The sequence below is a fragment of the Protopterus annectens genome, chromosome 4.part0, assembly GCF_019279795.1.
Source record: "Protopterus annectens isolate FY-2018-M chromosome 4.part0, PAN1.0, whole genome shotgun sequence".
Classification (NCBI taxonomy): Eukaryota; Metazoa; Chordata; order Ceratodontiformes; family Protopteridae; genus Protopterus; species Protopterus annectens.
Window position 1 is genome coordinate 555,411,201 of NC_056733.1, and position 23,581 is coordinate 555,434,781.

Here is a 23,581-nt window from a genome sequence, read left to right on the forward strand (position 1 = left end):
CTCATTTTTCCTCAACCAGAAGAAACTTTTGTGGGACACTCACACAGTCAAGGATGAGTAAGTGGTCCATCCTTGCAGCCATGGGTATTACAGGCACCTAAAGCTGGCTATGTTAGTTTTTTTAGAGAGAATGTCCAACAGCAGGGTTTAACTAAACCAGGGGCACTATGTCATTGATAAAATATTTAATGGAACTGCGAAGGCTGTTACTTGATAAAACACTGTTACTATAACCATAGAAATTTCTGAATTTTAAGAGAGCTACAAATAAGAGTTAATATCTGTGACTGTATAAAACTGCTACAATTTAACTCTTATGTAACTATCCACATGTGGAGCTTTTCTCCCCGGGCCTCCGCTGAAAATGGACCTGTGTCCAGTTGGACTATCCCGGTTAACAAATGTAAAATGTAAAATGAAAAATAAAAATAAATATCCTCTTGGTATATTAAGTATACAAGACTGCTGTACTGACTTTTATTTGTTTGACAGACATGTTACAAAATATCAAGATAAGACAACTTTATGTGGTTGGGGGCCTGCCAGGAACAGGGAGTCCCCAGCAACCGCAGGGTTTGCTGGTGCCTAAAGCCGGCTATGGGCACCGGAAGCTGTTGAAGACTGGGGGGGGGGGGGTGAGAGGGGCACTTAGTTATCTAAAAAGGACAATTTTTTATAACTGTTTATGACCACAACATAGGTTCACCTGTAGGACATTTTAAGCTTAGCCAATTCCCCTTTGGTGCTTGAATTAACATTTCCTGATTGGTCTTACCTATCTCATTGCTGATAATTGTATATTAGCCCTAGTGAGAACAACTGTGATCATACCATAGATAATTTTAGGGGACCCAAGTAAGGGATGCAACATTTAAGTACTACCTCTATCCATTAGTGGCATGAGGGGCAATCCTGGAGTACAGTTTCTATTACTCATTCTTACATCAGTTACTAAGTTGCATTTGAGTATGGACAGGACATGAGCTTTGTTTTACTTGAATGGCTAGTCTATTCTGTAACAGTGGTAGGCTCTGTGATATATATCCATCTCTCCACAACATTCAGTTTAGATACCTGGACTGAGTATTTCTGATGCCATTTGACTTGCTGATGTTCAGTAGGTCCATCTGTATCTGTATTAGGCTGGAGGATGCCTTGTATGCCAGGCATGTCACCTCTAAGCACTCTGTAGGATACTGAGTATAGTAATAAATCTTTGAGGTGGTCCATGCAAGACCTATTATTTAGGACTTGTATCCTTTCAGTAAGGTATCTCTGAAGGTATTCCAATTGTGGCATGGGGCTGGACAGATTCATGCCAAAATGAGCATTATACAAAATGATTGACCTAATGTGAGCTTTGTAAAGGGTAACAACAACATCTATAGATCTAGTCACAATCAATTTGTTTATAATCTGTGCAATATAGAAAGGCTTTCGTATAACTATGGGCACATGTTGGTCAAAAGTTAGGTCACTGTACACACAAGTTCCCAAATGCCAAACAACTGAGTTCTCAGAGGACATTGTCATGATTTTGACACCAGTTATTATTTGGGACAAACCATCCTGCATGATGGTTAAATCATTTGGAGATTTAATAACTGCTCCTAGCTTGCAGTCATCTCAAAGTTAGACTGCCAAAGCCCTTTGGTATTTCCTTTTACTTTTGAGATGTATATGCCAAACAGAAAACGTCTCAGCACCAAACCCTGGGGGACTCCATTGGTGACTGGTCTCATCCCCTATTTTGATACCCTGCATCCTGTGAGCAAGTTGGCAATCCAGTTAGTGATGCAAGTGCTTGCATTATTCATCTTTTGTACTCCACCTGAGTAGGGGATTGTGTCAAAAGGCTTGGCCAGGTCAAGGTAATGTGGTGTGAACTCTTTTACCTTCATCCATTGCTTTGGTAACAAGACTAAAGCTTACAATTTGCGCATGATTTTGAGCCACTCACACTTTCCTCTGGGGTGTTTTCAAACACATTTTTAGGGCCATGCATAGATGTATTCATTCTTTGTTTCACTCTCCTAATTGTATTCATAGGATCATAGGAGGTTACTAGGCTAATGGCCCTGGGACCCTTACACGCCTAGCCAAGAGTTTATCCCCAAAAAAAGAAACCTCCGTCAGTACTTGTTGCCCGAATATTTTGATTCAATAACAAAAATGGGTGTATTCTCATAATCACTTACACCATCAAGATACTTCCTATAAGCTTCAGTTTCCATATCTTAGCTAACTAATAATCAAATTCTTGAAATGTTAGTGTATTCAACAGTTCTCTGCAGAAATATAAATGAGAGATTTTTGTCTTTCACATTCTGCGGGAAAATTCCTGTACCAGTTTTGCTTACCACAGATTAAGAAAACAGAATAAATTATATATGAAGCCATTCCTTGCCACAAGCAGTCAAAAAGCCACAAATATGCCCAATAAACAGTTAATCCAAAGGCTTTTCCCAACTCATTTAAGAAACACTCCATTTTGACAACTACAAGGATCAACTCCTCTCAAACTATCATACTGTTCCAAAATTTCAACCATTTCTGAAAAAAAGTCAGAAAAGCCTGACATTTTTTTTTATTTATTTATCATGCTTTCACTCTTACACTGCTTACAGTTAAGAACTGGAGTTCCCAAACAGATAGCTTACGTATGGATTTAACAGGAAAACTGACTTTTTGGATGGTTTGATGTTCTCCATGGCTCATAAAAAAAAAAAACACTTTTCATGGTTTGGTCAGGTCAAAGGGCATAGCCTCATGTCAACCTATGGGGCTTCAACTATGAGAAAAAATTTGGTTAAGTAAAGCAACGTTTAAAACATGCTTTTAAAAAGTTGTCAAATAAACCCAGAGACTGAAATGACATACATAAATAGTAGCAGAAATGCGGAGGTATTCTCTACCATACACAATGTACAAATAAATGACAAATTTGAATCTTCATTGCAGTGAGCTCAAAATGTCAAGATAAAGGCAAACATCAAATAATGTTGCCATGCTGCAGTTGAAGAAAAGGCATCTGACATGCATGTCTGCGGTGGTTTAGCCACAATAACATGAATAGTAATCATCGAGGGACAAGGACATATGCTGTGGTAGAGGAGAGATAATTTTGTTTTAGATTCGGTAAGAAAGATTATGCAAAATACCAGATTTCGTCTTGTAAATTTCCACTGCAAAAGGTATCACTAAATTAATCAATCGTCTCTAAATTACCAAGTCTAAACTAAGAGCATCTTTAAGAAACATCACACTGAAAACGAGCTGCCATATGCGAAAATCACGTACAGTAAATAAACAAGCAAACACAATTTTCTTCCTAATGTGAAAAGATCCATTGCTGAACCATCTCCCACAATTTAGCCACGCCCACTTAAAGAAACTGCAGAGCATACCCGCAACTACTAACGGCACTTACGCGAACTTTGCACAGAATGAAACTACTGCCCCCCCCCCACCATCCAAATGATCGCATCCACGTTTTCTAATCTACACTGAAATAAAACCAATCAGCCAAACACACATTTTTTTATTTTTCAAAATCAGTATACAACACTTAAAACTCACTCTTGTATAAATGAAATGGAGCTTGCTTTCAACACTTACTGCATATATAAATGAAACGGACCTTGCCTTCAACACTTAGTGCATATATAAATGAAACGGAGCTTGTTTTCAACACTTACTGGCATAAAACGTAGCAGAGCTTACCATGGGTGTTGTGTTGACTCTGGCAGCAGGCTTGGTGTGTGCTAGCAGCAATGATGTGAACAGTTTTTCCCTGCACTTTTGTGTTTAAATTATGTTAGCATACAGTGCACACATGAGTCCTCCGTTGGGTCCTTCTTAAAGAAAAACTAAATGTTGTTACAGGTCTTGCAGCTGTAAAAGTTGGGGGGGTGCTCCAGTTGGGGGTGCTCCCTCCCCCTCACCGTATGGTTCCGGCACCTATGCATCAAAGGCTTTAATTCTAGCTACAATATTTTAAACTGTGAATGCAACACAAACTATTTCAGTCCAAATAATACCTATTAATCACAGGGGTCAAATTTCCTCACACTTGAAAACTGAACTACAGCAGTTACCTTGAAAAGAACAATTAACTCAGCTATGTTTTCAATGCTGTCATTCAAACATTCCTTAAAATACTGCAACAGACACGGTCACTAACGAAAATCAAAGGAAACAAAGTAATTAAAAACGCAGACTGATACTGACAGCGAAAACCGTCACAGCAAACGTCAACTAATGAGAGAGAAAATAACGACATAAGAAAGGCAAAACCATGGACTGTAAAACTAAATAATGCTAGCCATGGCAGCCTCCATCAGATCATTTTGGGGTATAACAAATTAGAAAAAAATAGTAGCCATTTATTTTGACACAGATGCATTAACAATGCAGAAAAGTTCACAATTTGCTGAAAAACATATATATTTTTTTCAGTTTTTGTGTGTGGTTCTCCTTTAACCTTGATTATTCACTACTGCCAGCATTCAATAAACTGTCTTTTTATTGCCAGCAGACAATAGTTACAAATTGCACAAATTGTCAAACAATGTTTTATGTGTTGCAGTGCTAGCAAATAATGATGAATGCTTTGTTCAACTTGTAAATATGTAGGTGTTCATAATATTATGGATAAAGCTACTATTTTGCCTCTTTCCATGTTCCCCTGTCTTATGCTTTATTTGTTGTTGTTTATTCATTTGCTACCTCTTTCTTGCTAGTCTACTAATTCATTTTCCATTTTTTTGTCTCTGAAATTTTTTATATAAATTCTACCTGTAAGTTTGGCTACATTACGTATATTTGTTACTTCCTCTTCAATCAGCTGAAGCTTTTGCATATAGCCTGTTGATTCACTTTGCATGCATATGTATTTTGTGCATGGTCTTTCATCTGTATTCAATGTGTCATACTTTTTTATGACGCTTTCCTTCACTAGGCCTCCAATGAACATGGTTTAGACTTCCCCAGTTATCAAACAAGTACTCTATTACAGACAACTACTTGTACTCACTTCAAGATTTAAGTTATCTATGTAATTAAGTGTTCAAGGCAGTAGCTTACACGTGCCTAGATAAATGTAATCTTTAGCCCATTTGCCTTGCAAATTACTAGATATTTTGCAGATTTTATATGGTTCTTCTATTTCTGCAAGCCTTTCATGGAGCTTCTCTCACTTTATCTCTTCTGTCTTTATTTATGGTCATTGTGAATTCATGCTCTGTATATTATTTTATTTATTTATTTATTTTTATTATTTTATTTTTATTTTCAGTTTGATTACCGGGGAAGTCCACTGGGCCAAGAAGTGCCCATTTTCAGTGGAGGCCTGGGGAGAAAAGCTCCATAAGCAATATAATACAATAAATGTTACAAAATACAATAAAGGTTATATAGTTAGAGGTAAAATGCAAGAGTAAAATTCATACATTCAGGAAAATGCAAATGTGGAATATACATCATAAGACAGTGCAATACAGATTTTTTTTTTCTCAATGGCAATTCAGATATTTACAATATTTACATACTTGGAGTTAATTGAAAGTCTGCTAGATCTGATTTTTGGAGGAATAGGAATAGACCTGAGAGTAGAGTGGTGCAGGAGTATGGAGAGCTTAGTGGGGAAAATCCCTAGAATTTATATAGGGTGAAAGCAGGAACATTTCCATTTGGATGATAGGTGTAAGAAAAGTCGGGTCTTGAAGGATTCAGTGTTAGGTATAGTCCTAAGTGAAGGAGGGAGAGAGTTCCATTTTTTACCTAGAGAGAAGGAGAGTAGAAGTTGGCCAGCGGGATGTTTGGGTTTGTGAATGGAGATTCGGTTTTGGTGTTCAGATCTCAGAGATCTGTTTGGGATGTATGGGGGAAGGATGTTCATTAAGGCTGGGCATTTATCTGGGGAGAATATTAATTTGTGAGCGGTGGTTAGTTGGAGATAGTCTAGGTGGTTAGGGAGTTCTAACCAGTTCAGAAATTGTAGGCTAAGGCAGTAGTGAGTTGGGGTTTTGGATTTGGTGGCAAATTTAGAGATCTTATTATAGCAAACTTCAAGTTTAGAGGTGTTGGAAGCAGACAGATTGGTTAGAAGAGGGGCTCCATATAGAAGAGAAGGTAGGAGGTAGGTAATTGCCAAGGTGTGCCTAGAGGAGTTGGAAAGAAATTGGTTATTCCTGTAGAGCATGCCTAGCTTTTGGTGGGTTTTCTTTATGTTTTGTTGTATGTGGAGATGGAATTTGAGGTGTTTGTCTATGGTAATGCCAAGGAGCTTTGCAGAAGGGACCACTTCTATAGCAGTGTTGGTTTGGCCTAGGACATTGAAAGCATTTTTGTCAAAGGAGGAAACCCTGGTGGGGAGGAAAAATTGTATTTTAGATGTATTGGAGTTGAGGGAGAGATGGTTTTGGTGCATCCAGTTCTCTGTAGTGGAAAAAGCTATTTGTGTTTTAGTCAGTAGTTCAGGAATGTTGGGGATGGCACAGACTAAGGTAGAGTCATCAGCATATTGGATGACTGTAGTGTCGGGGATGACAGTGTGAAGGTTGTTTATAAAGATGTTGAAAAGCATGGGTCCGAGGATGGACCCCTGAGGAATGCCGGTAGGTATAGGCAAGAAGGAAGAAGTAGAGTCCTTCCATCTTTGTAAAAACTAAACGAAACCTTGACTAAAACGCAACACTCCACCTCACTCGAACACCAATGCCAGGATGAACACTGTTAATGCAGCTGTTCTTGTACTTTAGAAAATACTGTAAACTTTCCACAAAACAGTTTTTATTTCGCTTTATAAATAAATAAAAACTGTTTTGTGGAAAGTTTACAGTATTTTCTAAAGTACAAGAACAGCTGCATTAACAGTTTTCATCCTGGCATTGGTGTTCGAGTGAGGTGGAGTGTTGCGTTTTAGTCAAGAGTCCTTCCATCTGACAGCTTGAGATCTGTCAGATAGGTAACTGGAGAGCCAGGATAGAGTATTAGGGGAGAGATTAAGGTTGGCGAGATGAAAGAGAAGGTGCGTATAGGAGATGGTGTCGAAGGCTTTAGATAGATCTAGCAGTACTGTGGATACAATAAGTCCAGAATCTCGGGCTTGATTGACTGTTTCTAGGAAGGATAGTAAGGCAGTTATGGTGCTGTGGCCAGGACGGAAGACATGCTGCGTGGGTGTTAGTAGATGATTCTAAGCAGGGCAAAACATGGTGGTGGATACATTTTTCTAGAATTTTAGATATTGGAGAGAGTATGGCAATGGGGCGTAAGTTAGAAATAGTGGTGTTTTTGCCTCCTTTGTGAAGAGGTAGAATGTAGGCTGAATGCCAGAGTTTGGGTACGTACAACTCTTTTAAGGATCTGTTAATCAGGATACTAATTGGGAGAGCAATACCTTCAGCTGCGCATTTGAGGAAGGGGGAGGGTATGTTGTCAGGGGCATTAGAGCATGGCTTTAGTTTGGATAAGAGCTTTTTTATAAAAATGGTGGAAACAGGTTTAAGCAGGACAATAAGGGGACAGTTGTTAGGGTTTTTGGGCATTGAGTAGATGGATTTAGGTGGATTATTGTTTGGGAATGTTTTAGTTAGCTTAGCTATGGATTCAGTAAAGAAAGTTTTGAAGTGAGAGCTCAGCTCCCTGTCAGTTAAACTAGGATCAGGGCAGGGATTATTCCTCGATCCTGGATGGAGAAGGGAGTTAACTGATTTCCAGAATTGTTTTGGGTTCTTATTATTGTTGGACTGAAGTTTATTATAGTAGTTTTTTTTGTCCAAGGTGATTAGTTTTTTTGCTTGGTTGCGGAGTTGGGTGTATTGGAGTAAGGCAGAAGACAGTTTATTTTTCTGATAAAGCTTCCAGGATTTGTCTCTGTGACGCATAATTTGTTTAGTTTCCTTGGTCAGCCAAGGAGCAGGATTGGCTTTGATTTGTTTGTTTCTTAGAGGGGCTAGGGAGTTAAGAGTATTTAGGAAGATAGAGTTGAAATGCTCTACAGTGTTGTCAAGTGGGAGAGTGTTTAGGATTTGCCAGTTAATTTGTTTAAAAATGTTAGAGAAAATTGAGGGGTTGAAGTTGCTAAGGTTACGAGTTTGAATGTAATGATGTTGGTATTGGGTGGAGTTAGTTGATCGATGAATGAGGGCAGGGAGATGGTCACTGAAGGTGTCAAGGATAAATATGTTATTTTACATTTGTTGACTGGGATAGTCCAATGGGATATATGTCCATTTTCAGCGGAGGCCCGGGGAGAAAAGCTCCAAGGTTGACAATGACAAACATAAAGAGGCTTTTAGAAAAAAGTTGCATACATTCATGAGCACATCAATAACAATGGTAGTTACAGAAGAGCATATATACAGTAGATATATACATACAGTAGGTATATACATACAGTGTATACATACAGTAGGTATATACATACAGTAGGTATATACATACAGTAGGTATATATACATACAGTAGTTATATACATACAGTGTATACATACAGTAGGTATATACATACAGTAGGTATATACATACAGTGTATACATACAGTAGGTATATACATACAGTAGTTATATACATACAGTGTATACATACAGTAGGTATATACATACAGTGTATACATACAGTAGGTATATACATACAGTAGTTATATACATACAGTGTATACATACAGTAGGTATATACATACAGTAGTTATATACATACAGTGTATACATACAGTAGGTATATACATACAGTAGTTATATACATACAGTGTATACATACAGTAGGTATATACATACAGTAGTTATATACATACAGTGTATACATACAGTAGGTATATACATACAGTAGGTATATACATACAGTAGGTATATATATACAGTAGATATATACATACAGTAGTTGCATTGCTTGCAGAATGTACATTACATGACATATTCAGACTAGATCAGGTACAAATTCTGGATAGGAATGTTTGTGTTTTGACAATCTAGCTAAAGCAGATAATTGAGGTTCATTTCCTGTTATAGGACCATACTCACTATGATTGGGGAAAGGCTAGACCTATTTTGTATGAAACTAATATGCTTAGGATGGGACTTGGAGTAGGGATGAAAAGAGAAAAAAAACCTAGTCGGGTCTGGAGCATGGACATAACCAGTGTGATTTGAGGTGTTTCTTTAGTTTGTTTTTGAATATGGTTAATAATGTCAATAATAATTTATAATAATTATTATATATATATATATATATATATATATATATATACATACATACATATTATATACATAGTAATAATAATTATTGCTAATAATATTAACAGAAGTCTTATACTGTGCTGTTTATTGTCAATACCTATTTTCCTACATTCATGTCCCTTGTTTAGTTACGGTTCTAGCAACATCACATTTCCTAGTCACAATGTCTTGTAACCATCTAATCAAGCTGCGTATGGCTCAATGCAACTATAACTTGCAATTATGGTTACCACTGAATGTTTAAAAGAGAAGGAGAGCAAATGAATCCAGAGCACCAATGTCTGCTTTTTCTAACACATGACAATACCTGAATAATTTATTTATACCAGCAGTAGAAATATCCCTGTAGAATTATTTTCCTTTTACAACACTGATTCTGAACCCACCATCAGTCGTTCATGAGTTATAAAAATCATGTATTTTCTGCCGTGAAAAGTGCTCTATTTGTGGATTTAGTGTCTTTATATAAGGAATGCAATTCCAGTTCATTTATTCATTTTAAAAATAACAAATCATACTATTTTCAGGTATCCTTGCTGTGATTTTTGACTAGCTACAAAACAGGTTTGAGGAAATAACTGTTCCCAGCTTAGAAAAAAAGAACCCCTAATTTCATACAGACTTTTAAAGGAAGCATTATCTTGGTCATAGAAGATCTGTAAAAATTTTGGTCAGACATGACAGTCAGATGACAGTGAATGTAACCATTATTCAGGCCTGGTTATAAATGATGTTCAGTTTAACTTTTAAAAAAGTAAATATATTACCAGACTGTGTGCTAAATGTCAGCATTAGAGGTTTATAATTAAATCAATGAAAATATTTTGATGACTAAAAAATCTTGCTATTAATGATGTTTAACATTTCCTCACAACAAGGGGCTACTGTCACAGGCATCTAAGAGTCTGTTTAATGCCAGGTAGAGGTGGGGCAGTAGTCACCCCCATATGCCATTCCAAAGGTACCTCATTACTGACCTGAGAAGACCACCTCTGTAAAATAAAAGGCTTATTTTACCAGTTATACTTACCGTTTGTCAGTGAGTGAGTGTGTGTGTGTGTGTGTGTGTGTGTGTGTGTGTGTGTGTGTGTGTGTGTGTGTGTGTGTGTGTGTGTGTGTGTGTAGCTAGACATGTACCATTCACAGTTCTCACTGATTTCAAAATGAACAAGACAACAGCAGAACTGCAGATGTAAACCTAGTACAGTAATGCCATTTCTTCCATCTCAGGAAGCCTTGCCCTTTTATAATAATCTTCAAATAATCAGTTCTTGGACCAGCAATTTATATTATATTATATGTGCCCTTACTACTATTACAGCAGTTCTATCTGCTCTCTGTGAACTTTGTATGTCTGAAATTTTTCTTCCAGATTACTGACACTTCATATACATTTGATGCATACAGGCCAACTGCTCAAACAGTAGCATTTTGTTAAAACTTGGAATCATGGATGGAGGTCACTGCGATGGGGGACATCCTCGTATTGGCACCAATAGTCCAGGGGAGTCATTAGAAGAAAAAATATATAAGTGCTGGTGCGAGAAGAACTTGCTAAGACCAAACTGCTCCAAAAAATACATTGATCAATTTGTTTTCCTTCAGCTCATTTTCTGAGGAACTGGCTGTCTATAAACTGACACACATCTAGTTATTTCTTCTGCAGTTTATGCTGTCTGAGTCAAAATATAAAATGTAACTGTGCTTTTTCATAACTTAAAACACAAAATGCAGAAGAGCAAACTGGACAAGGCTCCATTCCTGCTGGGAGAATTAGGTTCCTGGCAATGTCTGAATCCTGATACATATAACTAAGTATTCCTTTAGAACAGAAGAACAAACCTTTTCTAAGGCCATAATGCACAATCCTTTATGCCTTATAGCACTGTCCAATAGACAGAAAGGGTAAAACATGAATCTTGATGGCAAGAATATAGAGCAACAAGACATAAGGGAATTATAACTTACTGAACAAGAATATTATTACACCTTACTAATAAGGATGTGAATAACAGAACAACAATGAAAAGTTCACTGTCTTATAGTAACACCAACATCTTGTTCTGAAAATATGAATGGTATAGGAGAAGGCTGTATGACATAATGATATGCAGCAAACTGTTGTGCCCCATTCACAGTGTAGTTCCTTACCTGAACAGGGAGGATTAACCAATTTGTCCTCTACAGTATATAGTAGAAGTTTATAAAAATAATTACAAGTTAAAAACAAAAATTTATAAAAGGAAGTGCAAAACAATGGCTACTTGAGTTGTGATAGCATGCATCCTAAGAGAATGAAGAATAAGATAGTTAAAGGGCAATTGCTGAGAGTTAGTAAAATAAAAGAAGATGAAAATGAATTTGTAAGGACGGAGAAATGTTATGCCAAAAACATTTGGTTAGAGGGTATTCTGAAAAAGCAGTAATGTAAGGATTTGAAGAAGGTATAACAAAAAAAAAGGTGGGTCCTGAAATTTGTGTTAAAAGGAAAGTAGGTATAATTTTATCACCAGAATGCTAGTTCAGAGTTCTATAGATGACAACTATATTGAGTATTATTAGAGACAAATAGAAAATATTAAGCAGCTTTTCTGAAGTCAAGAAAGTTGTAGAAGGGCCAGTTTTTGTTAGTAAAACAGAAAGAAAATTTTAAGGTATGTTTCAATCAAAATTAAGCTGTGTAAATATATGATGATGCATCTTTCGGCTTTTTCCGGTTAGGGGTCGCCACAGCGGAACTCCGGTCTGCTAATGATTGGTAGTTGATTTTTACATGCCAAGTTACCAGCCCAGACACACAACTTTCAATGAAGGTACGCCCATTCACGCATGTCTCCACACAGAAGACGCTCTAGCTGAGAATCGAACCGGGCAGCTGTGTAAATACGAGTATGAAATTCAACAAAGGGGATGTTTAAATGTTTGAACTGCAAGTATTGTCATTATCTGAAAAAGATGCAGCAGGTATTGTTATTAAAGATATGAAAATTAAGATTCCTAGATATTTTGCCTTTAAATCCAAATTTGTAGATTATTTAGTCATTTGTATGTCTTGTCCCATATATTTTGTTGGTAGGACTACGAGGGAATTGTATCATAGGATTTATGAGAATATGCATGCTATGAAAGTTGGTGATATGAATAATGCACTTACTAAACACTATTTAACAAACAGATGTAAGATTTTGTTTAGATTTTTAATTACTAATCAAGTGAAAGATGTTTTAATATATTTGATGCTGAAGATGAATTGGGTTGGAGGAAGTACTGCTGGCAAGTAAAATTAGATGCCTACAACCTTGCAGGGCTTAATGATAAAAAAAAAAAAAAAAATGTTAAGATATATTTGAAAAGAAAAAGGCTTAGGCACTAAATAGTTATTGATTTTGTTAAGTTTTTCTAATCATGTGACTTAGGGTTATTTAAACATGTATGTGTATTAAGTTCGTGCAGTCTGATGAAGTCTTGTTTAAGATGAAAGCACTTAATAAATGGAGTTTTTTGTCTGCTATTAAATTTTCATTGGTCATTTTTTCTTGTTTATACCATACTAAAGCATAACCCATGTATGTGATTTATAAAATCATTGAAAATACATGAATGTGTTACAGCAAGAGATTCAAAGTACTAAGAAAACACCCTCTCACAGATATTTAGTTAGCCAGTTAGTTAGTTAGTTAATTTTGACATAGGTTAACCGGGTATGTCCGACTGAGCAAAAGCCCATTTTCAGTGGAGGCTTTGGGGGGAAAGCCACATTTAGAAACAATTGCAAATACAGATATAAAAACAGTTGCAAACAGAGGGTAACAGCAATTACAAGAGATTTTTAAACACATAGAATGCACCTTAGAAGTTTAATTAAATACATAACAAAAGTTATTAGAGCTATGAAGTTTGAAATTAGGTGGATCTCAGTAGGTGGGGAAGAAGAAGCCAAAGGTAGTAGAAGGGGGTTACAAACCAAAAACATCACCAGTTAGACAACCAGAACCAAAGTACTCTTTAATGTAAATAGTATTAACTCCACAGTTAAGCGCATTCGTCTTATCCAGACTTCTTCAGAACTGTGGAGAGCCAAACTGGGAAGCAAGTTAAAATAGAGTGAACCTCCCCCACCCCCACCAGCATCAACCAATAAAATACAAACTTCAATTAATACCTTAAAGAAGTGTACCTAAAGCTTAAACAACAGAAACTCTCCTTCTTAATTCACTAATAACAGAAACACTGTAATTACGTCCTGGAATGTTTGAAGCATCAAGTTTCAGTTGCCAACATATTTCTCTGTGCAGAAGCCTGTTTTCCATATCACCACAATAAATAGATCTCTGCACTTGTTCTAATACAAAAAAGGTAAATTTTGTAAATCTCTCACAGGTCAAGGAGTGCCTTGCAAGTGCACTTTTACAGTCACCTTTCTGAATACTCTACAAGTGCTGATAAATACACTTGGAAAAGGCATTTTTAGTTTTGCCTATATAGAAGGCTGAACATGCCTCACAGGAAGCCATATATACAACTCTAGATGTCTTGCAAGTACAAACATGGTAACATCAGTTTGTCCCAACATTCCCCTTAAGAAATCAGTATAATTGGTGTTAATACAAGGACAAAAGTGACATGACCCACACCTTCTAGTAACTGGCACTCCTTTGGTCTTATTACCAGACTTTTCAAGCAACATTTTCATATTGGATTTGTTTCTATAAGTGGAACTAACACTTTTGTCAAACAATGCCTTAGTAGCATTGTCACATTCAAAAATGCACCAGTTTCTTCTAATAATTTTTTCTATTTGTTTAACATCAAGAGTGTATTGTATGACCATGCTAGTCTGTAGGTTGAGGGGAGTGGTGTCTTTACACTCTCTAAACACCCTCAAGTCCATGCAAAATAATTGTTGCAAGTTTAGTTTGTCTTCCAAACCTCTTGACTTACTTGCTCCAGGACGTCATTGGGGTAACCCTTCTCAGCAAACATCCTTGTAACTTTGTTGAACTCCGGCAAACAATTATTGTCCTCAGAGGTCAATCTTGACACCTGAATAAGTTGGCTCTTAACAGTGCCTCTTTTTTGGTGCATGGGATGACAGCTAGTGTAAAACTGAAAAGAATTGTAATAGGTAGGTTTTCTGTATACTGAGGTAGAAAACGTGCTGCCTATCCCCTTGCACGACTCGACTTCTAAATATGCAACGTTTTGATAATCGTGGTAGTAAGTAAAAGACAGAAGCTCAGTACTTGTTTGCATGGATTCATAAAATACCACAGACCGGTCAAATGTACCTTCCCAAATAATCAAAAGATTGTCTTTGTTCAATAAAGTTACAAGGGCGTTTACTGAGAGGGGTTACCCCAATGACTTCCTGGAGCAAGTAAGTCAGGAGGTTTGGAAGACAAACTAAATTTGTACCAATTACTTTGCATGGACTTGAGGGTGTTAGAGAGTGTAAAGACACCACTCCCCTCAACCTACAGACTAACATGGTCATACAATACACTCTTGATGTCAAATAGAGAAAATTATTAGAAGAAACTGGTGTATTTTTAAATGTGACAATGCTTCTAAGGCATTGTTTGACAAAAGTGTTAGTTTCACATATAGAAACAAATCCAATAGGAAAATTTTGCTTGAAATGTCTGGTAGTAAGACCAAAGGAGTGCCAGTTACCAAAAGGTGTGGGTAATGTCACTTTTGTCCTTGTATTAACACCAATTATACTGATTTCTTAAGGGGAATGTTGGGACAAATTGATGTTACCAATGTTCGTACTTGCAAGACATCTAGAGCTTTATATATAGGTTCATAGGTTCATAGGTTGGTACTAGGCTGTTGGCCCTAGGGCCTATACAAGCCTAGCCATAACAATTCCCTGGTTATTTCTTCCCACAATATTTACTTCCCTGGACCCCTGTCTAGCAGGGTGACTGATGTGATCCCTGGGATGAATTTCCTATCTCCCATCCAGTCATCAAGGTTCCTTTTGAAGAGGGCCAAGGAGGCACTCTACTTGACATGTATGGCTATTCCAGAGTATGGGGAGTCTCTGGGTCAGGAACCTATCCCTCCAGCAATTTTTGTTCATTGTGATGGCAAGGTCTAGATCCCTGGAGCATGTGGCTTTGAGGGATTGGGATTTCTTTAGGTGGAGTATGTCCAACAGCTCAGGGTTTGATATGGTCTTGTATGTTAAGAAGAGATCACCTCTGAATAAATGATATGCCACAGAGTATAGCTGTAGTATTTTTAGATGGTCAGCATAGGGCATCTGCTTTAGGCCTCTGATTTTTTTAGTGAGGTATTTCTGCGGCCTTTCCAGCTGTTGCAAATGTCTTGTGAGGTACCTAGCAAATGGGGAATTGTGCTCTATAATGGGTCTAATGATTGATGAGTACAGTGGGACAATGACCTCCTTTTTTCTGGATGAAAAGCCCTTAGTGATGAGGTGCACCACATAGAAGGATTTCCTGACTGTTGTGGTGATGTGGTTATCGAAGGTGAGACCACTGTCCACCTGTGTCCCTAAATCTCTCATCATACTTTCGGTGTTTAGTGTACTGCCACCTATGTGGTAATTCATGGGTACATGGTTTTTCCCAAAGGGGATAACTATACATTTCTTGGCATTAAGCTTGAGCCCATGGCTCTGGCACCAAGCATCTGTTTCTTTAAGGCCCTTTTCTAGAATATCCTCATTATTTGGGGATTCAATAATGGCTCCCGGTTTGCAGCCATCTGCAGACTTTGTTAGCCAGAGTCCCTTAGTGTTGGCGTGTACTTTAGAGAAGTATATGACAAACAAGAGCAGTCCCAGGACTGAACCCTTAGGTACTCCACTTGTCACTTGTCTGGAGCTGGATTTAGAGTCGGCTACTTTTACACTCTGGGTTCTGTCAGTCAGCCAGTTGGCAACCCATTTAGTGACGTAGGGATTTATGCCCAGCTTAGTAAGTTTATCTATGATTCCAGAGTGGGGGATGGTGTTGAAGACCTTGGCAATGTCCAGATAGGCTGTGTGGAATGCCTTATCCACAGCTCTGGAGACTGATTCAAAGAAGTCAATCAGGTTCAGGAGACAAGATCGGCCCTTCACGAACCTAAACTGGGTGGGGTTCAGTGTTTGAAGGTTGCCCTTTGTTTATAAGTTCCATGATAATGCGTTCCATGCCCTTGCAGATCAGGCTCATCAGACTGATCGGACGGTAGTTCCCAGGATCCAAGGTGGATCCCCCCCTTGTGGAGTGGGCAACTGTAGCTGTGCGCCACTCAGTGGGCACGAAGCCTGAGGTGAGGCTATGATTAAACATGACACTTAGGTGAGGTGCCAGTTCATTTTGTAGTTCATGTAGTACACAGCCCGGGATGTCATCTGGTCCCATGAATGCTGTATTCTTAGCTTTGGAGAGTGCGGTTTCTACCTCTGTGGCCATGATTACCAGAATTTGGCAATCTTTTGGTACTGAGATGGGCCCTTTAAAGGGTGAGAGTGGGGTGAAGTTGGCACTAAATTGATCTGCCAGGATATTGGCAATATTCTTGGAATCGGTATATTTAATGCCATTGTGTTGTAGCTCAGAGCAGATCTGAGCATTGCCATTTAGATTCTTGACATTATAGAATGCCTTGTCTTTGTCTTTGGAATCTTTGGCAATTTTATTTTCGTAACTAGCTTTGGAGGATTTTATGAGGGATCTCAACTTCTTACTGAGGCTGGTAAGGGAGTATTTTGCATCCTGGGATTTTTCTCTTTTCTGCAACAGTTTCTTTCTTCTGTTGTATAGGTTATTTATGGCAGGGGACCACCAGATTGGCTTCCTTTTTTTGGAGGAGGGCATCTTGGTTCTTTTTGGGATGGCACGATTCATGCACAAGTGGATGTGCTCGTACAGTGCCTTAGTGCAGGATTCAGCATTCAGACTGTCAGCTCCCGTCTGCATTGGTGTCATGAAGTTTGTCACTTCTGACTTGAGTTGCATGAAGTTGGCTTTGGAGAAGTTTTTACTGAGGTTTCCTTACTGGGGGTGGGGTGGGATGTGGATGTCAAGGGTGATTTGCTTATGGTCAGACCTGACCAATGAGGGGGTGACCACTGGTGTGGAGCATCTATCTCCCATGTTGGTAATGACCAGGTCTAGGACATTAGAGCCCCTGGTGGGACAATGGAATAATTGATCCAGGGTATTGGAATTTATGAATTTGAAGAACCGTTGGGAAAAGGTGTTGGCACCTGAGTAGTTTTCCCAGTTAATGGCAGGGTACTTGAAATCACCCAGTATTAGGATGTTTGGTTGTATCTTAATATTTTCCAGTATGTTTAGAAAGGTGTAGTGAGAATCTTGGGGCATGGTAGGGGATCTGTAGCAAGCTACAATTTGGATTGCAGTCTTACCTAGTGTTAGTTGCACCTGGAGAATTTCAGATGCATTGTGCTGGGCAACTAGCCTGGAGGTGTGAATATCCTTGGTGAATATGAACACTACTCCACCTTTAGTGTTTCGGTCTTGGTTTGATGGCCGAAAAGTGTGGTAAGAGTTGTAGCCTGGTATTGCAGGGGTGCTCTCTGGAGCCTTGAACCAGGTCTCAGTTACTGCACAGATATCGATGTTCTCCATTTTTAGGAGTGCCTCGAGAGAGTGCATTTTGAGGTTTAGACTTCTAGCATTAGGTAGCATTACCTTCAGATTTTGCATGCTTGTATCTGTTACTGTTATGGCTTCCCATGAGACATGTACAGCCTTCTATATAGGCAAAACTAAAAATGCCTTTTCCAAGCATATTTATGAGCACTTATACTGTACAGTATTCAGAAAGGTGACTGTAAAAGTGCACTTGCAAGACATTCCTTGACCTGTGAGAGATTTACAAAATGTATCTTTTTTGTATTAGAACAAGTGCAGAGATCTATTTATTGTGGTGATTGGGAAAACAGGCTTCTGCACAGAGAAATCTGTTGACAACTGAAACTTGATGCTTCAAACTTTCCAGGACTTAATAACAGTGTTTCTGTTATTAGCAAATTAAGAAGGAAAGCTTCTGTTGTTTAAGCTTTAGGTACACTTCTTTAAGGTATTAACTGAAGTTTGTCTTTTATTAGTTTATGCTGCTGGGAGTGGGGGAGGTTCACTCTCTATTTTAACTTACTTCTTAGTTTGGTTCTCCACAGTTCTGAAGAAGTCTGGATAAGACAAAAGCGCTTAACTGTGGAGTCAATGCTGTTTGGCTCTGGCTGTCTAACCGGTGATTTTTTTGGGTTTTTATTGGATTTTTATCTACTGGCCCTGGTTTTGGTATGAATTTTACTTTGGTAGAAGGGGTTACAAGATAGACATAGATGGAAGAGAAAAAAGGCATAGAGAAGTGGTTCAGTAGACAAATTAAGATAAGTAGAGCTGGAAGACTTAGTTAGGCAGAAAGAGTTAGTAGAGTAAAGATGTTAAGCTGGGCTTTTGGCATGAACAGCTCTAGGAGTTTTGTAGGGTTTCTTTTAATATTTTATTTTTGAAGCTATGGGTATGGAGCAGATTTCTAATGTTCAGTGAAAGTTTGCTACAGGCTAGGGCAACTGAGCAGCTATATAAGTGTTGTCCAATTGCTCTTTTTGGCTTATGGATTGCTAAGAGAGACTAATCAGAGCACCGGAGAAAGCATATTACATAACATAGCTGGGCTCTATGACTTGAAAGAGGGCTCTACTCTACAATGGGGCATTTTATACATGGATAAGTAAAGGGAATTGCTACCCTAGATATCAGCACATTATACTTATTTCTTGAAACTAGGATGAGATGGTGGCTGCCCCAAACATAAGCACATTATATTTATAGATTGGGTCTTGAAATTGACAAGACAAGAGTGGATAATATAGGCATAAGTATTCTTTACTTTTAAACAGAAAGTTCAAATAGTGCAAAGGAGGACCATCCTAGACTTTTTAAATCTACATCCAGAGAGTATTTGAGTGAGAGCTATGTTATGCATTTGCTGGCTTCCAACATGGAAAAAGGAAGGTGTGGCATATTTGTTACCTACAAGATGAGGGATGAGGGTTGTGGGAGATAAAATAAATATGTCTGCTTTAGGGAACACAACGTAGTGGGAAGTAGGAGGAACTTTTTAATGTCATAGTGTTTCTGGGAACACAATACCTGGAGAAGGATCTTGCCTTAATGCAAACACTGGGTAATTTCAAACCATGTAGATTAGGAGGGGGGTCATAGGTTCATAGGTTCATACTAGGCTATCTGCCCTAGGGCATTTATAAGCCTAGCCAGAGTGTGTTTGGCTTTCGCCACCCATTTTAAATTAATTTTGCTATGCCCTTTTTCGAGGTTAGTATACTGTGCCTCTGTCTAACAGTGACACAGAAGTGATACCCGGGGTAAACCTACGATCTCCCATCCACTCATCAGGATTCCTCTTGAAGAGAGTCAATGAGGGACTCTGCCTAACCTGGACTGAGATTTTATTCCAGAGTGAAGGGAGCCTCTGGGTTATGAATCTGTCCCTCCAGCATGTCCTATTTATTTCAGTGCTGAGGTTCAAGTCTCGAGCGTGAGCTCGATGGGATTTGGATTTTCTGAGGTGCAGCATGTCCATTAATTCCGGGTTGGACATGGCTTTATACGTCAGGCAAAGATTGCCTCTGAGCAGGCGGTATGCCACTGAGTAGAGCTGGATTTTCTTTAACCGGGCAGCATATGGCATCTGTTTGAGCCCTTTTATCCTCTTGGTGAGGTACTTTTGGGGTCTTTCCAGTTGCTGCAGGTGTCTGGTAAGGTACATCCCAAAAGGTGCATTGTACTCAATTATGGGTCTGATGAGGGATGAGTAAAGAGGCACGATGACCTCCCCTGATCTAGATATGAATCCCTTCATGATTAGGTGGGCTATATAAAATGTTTTTCTAACCACTTTGGCCACGTGGTTGTCAAATGAGAGATTGCTATCAACTTTAGTCCCCAGGTCCCTAATTACTTCTTCTGTACTTAATGGATTACCACCTATGTGGTAATTTGTGGGCATTTTTTTTTGCCAAAGGGGATGACTATACACTTTTTGGCGTTTAGCTTGAGGCCATGGCTCTGGCACCAGTTGCCTGTTTCTATGAGGCCCTTTTGGAGGATGCTTGTGTCGGCTGGAGAGTCGATTATGGCGCCCAGTTTGCAGTCATCTGTGAACTTGGTCAGCCAGAGTCCTTCTGTGTTGGCCTGTACTTCCGAGAAATATATACCGAACAAGAGAGATCCCAGGACTGAGCCTTGTGGGATGCCACTTGTAACTGGTTTGGAGTCTGACATGGCTCCAGCAATTCTAACCATGTGGGTTCTGTCCTTGAGCCAGTTTGCAACCCATCTAGTGACATAGGGGTTTATATTTAAGCTGGTGAGCTTATCTATAATGCCCGAGTGGGGTATTGTATCGAAGGCTTTTGCGAGGTCCAGGTAGGTTGTGTGGACCACCTTCCCCTCGTCAATGGCCTTGGTGACTGTTTCAAAGAAATCAACCAGGTATAAGAGGCAGGATATACCCATAACAAAGCCGAACTGGGTAGGATCCAGTGTCTGTAGGTCCCCAATATCTTTATTTATGAGGTCCATGATGATCCTTTCCATAGCTTTGCAGACCAAGCTAGTCAGGCTTATGGGGCGATAGTTTCCAGGATCCGTTGAGGCACCACCTTTGTGGAGAGGGACCACTGTTGCTGTATGCCACTCTTTGGGTACATATCCTGTAGTAAGGCTGAGATTGAACAGTAGTTTTATGTTTGGGTTTAGCTCTTCTTGGAGTTCATGTAGGACGCAGCCCGGGACACCGTCTGGTCCCATTGATGCTGTATTTTTTGCTTTGGAGAGGGCGGCTCTTACCTGAGCATCTGAGATGTCAGGGGGGCAGCACTCTGCTGGGATAGACATTTGCCCTTTTGTGGGAGGGGGAAGTTTGCGCTGAACCTGTCAGCTAGGATGTTGGCAATGTCTGTGGGCTCGATGTATTTTTTGTCATTTTGGACTAATTCTGAACATATTTGGGAATTCCCACCCAGGTTCCTAACATAACTAAAGAAAGCCTTGTGATTATCCTTAGTGTCCTGTGCAATTTTTCTCTTGAAGCTGGCCTTAGACGATTTTATGAGTGCCCGTAGTTTTTTGCTAATACTGATCAGAGATGCCTTCCCTTTTTGGGATTTTGCTCTATCATGTAGTAGCTTCCTCCTTCTATTGTATAGTTTGTTTATGGCTGGGGTCCACCAGACAGGACGCCTGCCTTTGGAGGATTGGGTCTTGGTTTTATTTGGGATTGCATGATCCATGTATTCCTGAAGGTGTTTATAGAATGCTTATAAAGGATTCTGCGGTCTGGGCGTATTTTCCACAGGCTCGTGGCTTTGAAGGATTCCACCTCAGTTTTGAGGAGTGTGAAATTTGCTTTAGAGAAGTTTTTCACTGTGGTTTTCTGGGCAGGGGGTGGGGTCGGGATGTGAATATCCAGTGAGATTAGTTTATGGTCTGATCTTACCAGTGAGGGATACACTTCTGGTCTGGAGCATAGAGTCCCCATGTTGGTGATGATCAGGTCCAGTATGTTTTCCCCTCTTGTGGGAGTGGTAACAAGTTGTTCCATAGCATTTGAGTTTATAAATTCTAGGAACCTTTGGGCTAGGGTGTTGGAGCTAGAGTAATACTCCCAGTCTATGTTTGGGTAGTTGAAGTCACCCAATATAATGGTGTTTGGAGAGACCTTCATATTTTCCATTATTCTCAGGAAGGCCGAGTGGGGTTCCTGGGTTTGGGAGTGTGGTATGTAGCAGGCTATAAACTGGAAGGCAGTTTTACCCACTGTTAGTTGCACATGGATAGTCTCTGATGCTTCGTGCTGTGCCACCAACCTGGAGGTGTGGGTATCTTTGACAAATATTGATACTCCCCCTCCTTTTGTGGTTTGGTCCAAGTTTTGGGGCCGAAAAGCATGGTATGAGGTATAACCTGGTAGTGCTGGGGTGCTCTCAGAAGCCTTAAACCAGGTTTCTGTTACTGCACAGATATCAATGTTCTCCATGCTAAGGAGAGTTTCGAGTGCGTGCATATTGAGGTTTAGACTTCTAGTGTTGAGTAGCATTACTCTTAGTTTCTTATCCCTTGTGATACCTATGGAGGTGGGTTTGTCTTTTGAGCCTTGCCTAAAAAAGGCACTATGGGGGAAGCAAGAGCCTTTGCCAATATCCAAAGCCCAGGGTGACAGGTGCAAGCCGTCCCTTGCGAAGCATCGTGGCTTGTCGAGCATGTCATCCCAGGCTGACAGGCATTGGATCCCCTTTAAATGACACCAATACTTAAGCCATTTGTTGAAATTGATCATCTTGTCTTCATACTGTGGCATCATTCTTGGTGAGGGTAAGATGCTACTCAAGGTCAGGGTAATACCGGCCTGGGCTACATGCTCAGAGAGCTCCTCTATGTCTCTTTTCATGTAGTCCAGGGAGGTACGTCTCAGGTCATTCACACCAGCATGGACAATGACCGAGTCATATTTTTACTTGCCTTGGAGTGACCTGAGTGCTTGTGTTATGTGGCGGATCCTAGCGCCCGACAGGCAGCTCACCGTGACCTTCTCCTTGTTCAGCCTGGTGAGCGGGACATCAGTGTGCCTGACGATAGAGTCACCTATTACAAGTGTATCAGGTGTGTTGTTTAGCCTTAAGGGCTGTGACTGTTCGGCACACTGGCTTTGTGAGCTATGTGTTGCACATGTTTTGTTTTGGGGTAGCGGTTGCTTGGGTGTCTGCTTTGGAAGTCTCTGCTGCTTAGGCAGATTTTTATTTAGAGCCTCCGAGTATGTTTTTGTGTGTTTATGTGTTTGGTTTGCTGTCGTGGTAGGTCTATGTGAGACTGGAATCGTAGTGAGTGTAGTTTCCTTCTCCTCCTGACTGGTTACGCCAGTACTGAGTTGAGAGAGCTTAGCCTCCAGTTTGGCTATATGGTTGCATCTCTCACATGTGTTGGAGTTTGTTGGGAGGAGGAGAGGGTTGTCTGTGTACATGAGGCAGTTGAAACATTGCCTCAAGATTCCCAGATTCACCAGCTGGACCGAAGAGGAGATTGACAACTGACCTTTGGACATGCTAGAATAGTATTGAGAATTCCTTTATAATTGAAAAAAAGGGCCAATGGGGAACAAGGTACTCAAGGGGAGTTTGTGAGGGTGTAGTGCTTTTAATTTTTTTAGTGCTGACTTATATAATTGCTTTAGTGAGCAAGTGCCAGGTAACTTAAATGCAATGTGTTAGAGGTAACTTAAATGCAAAAACAACAAACAGTAACTTTCTTTCAAGTGAAACAAGGAAAT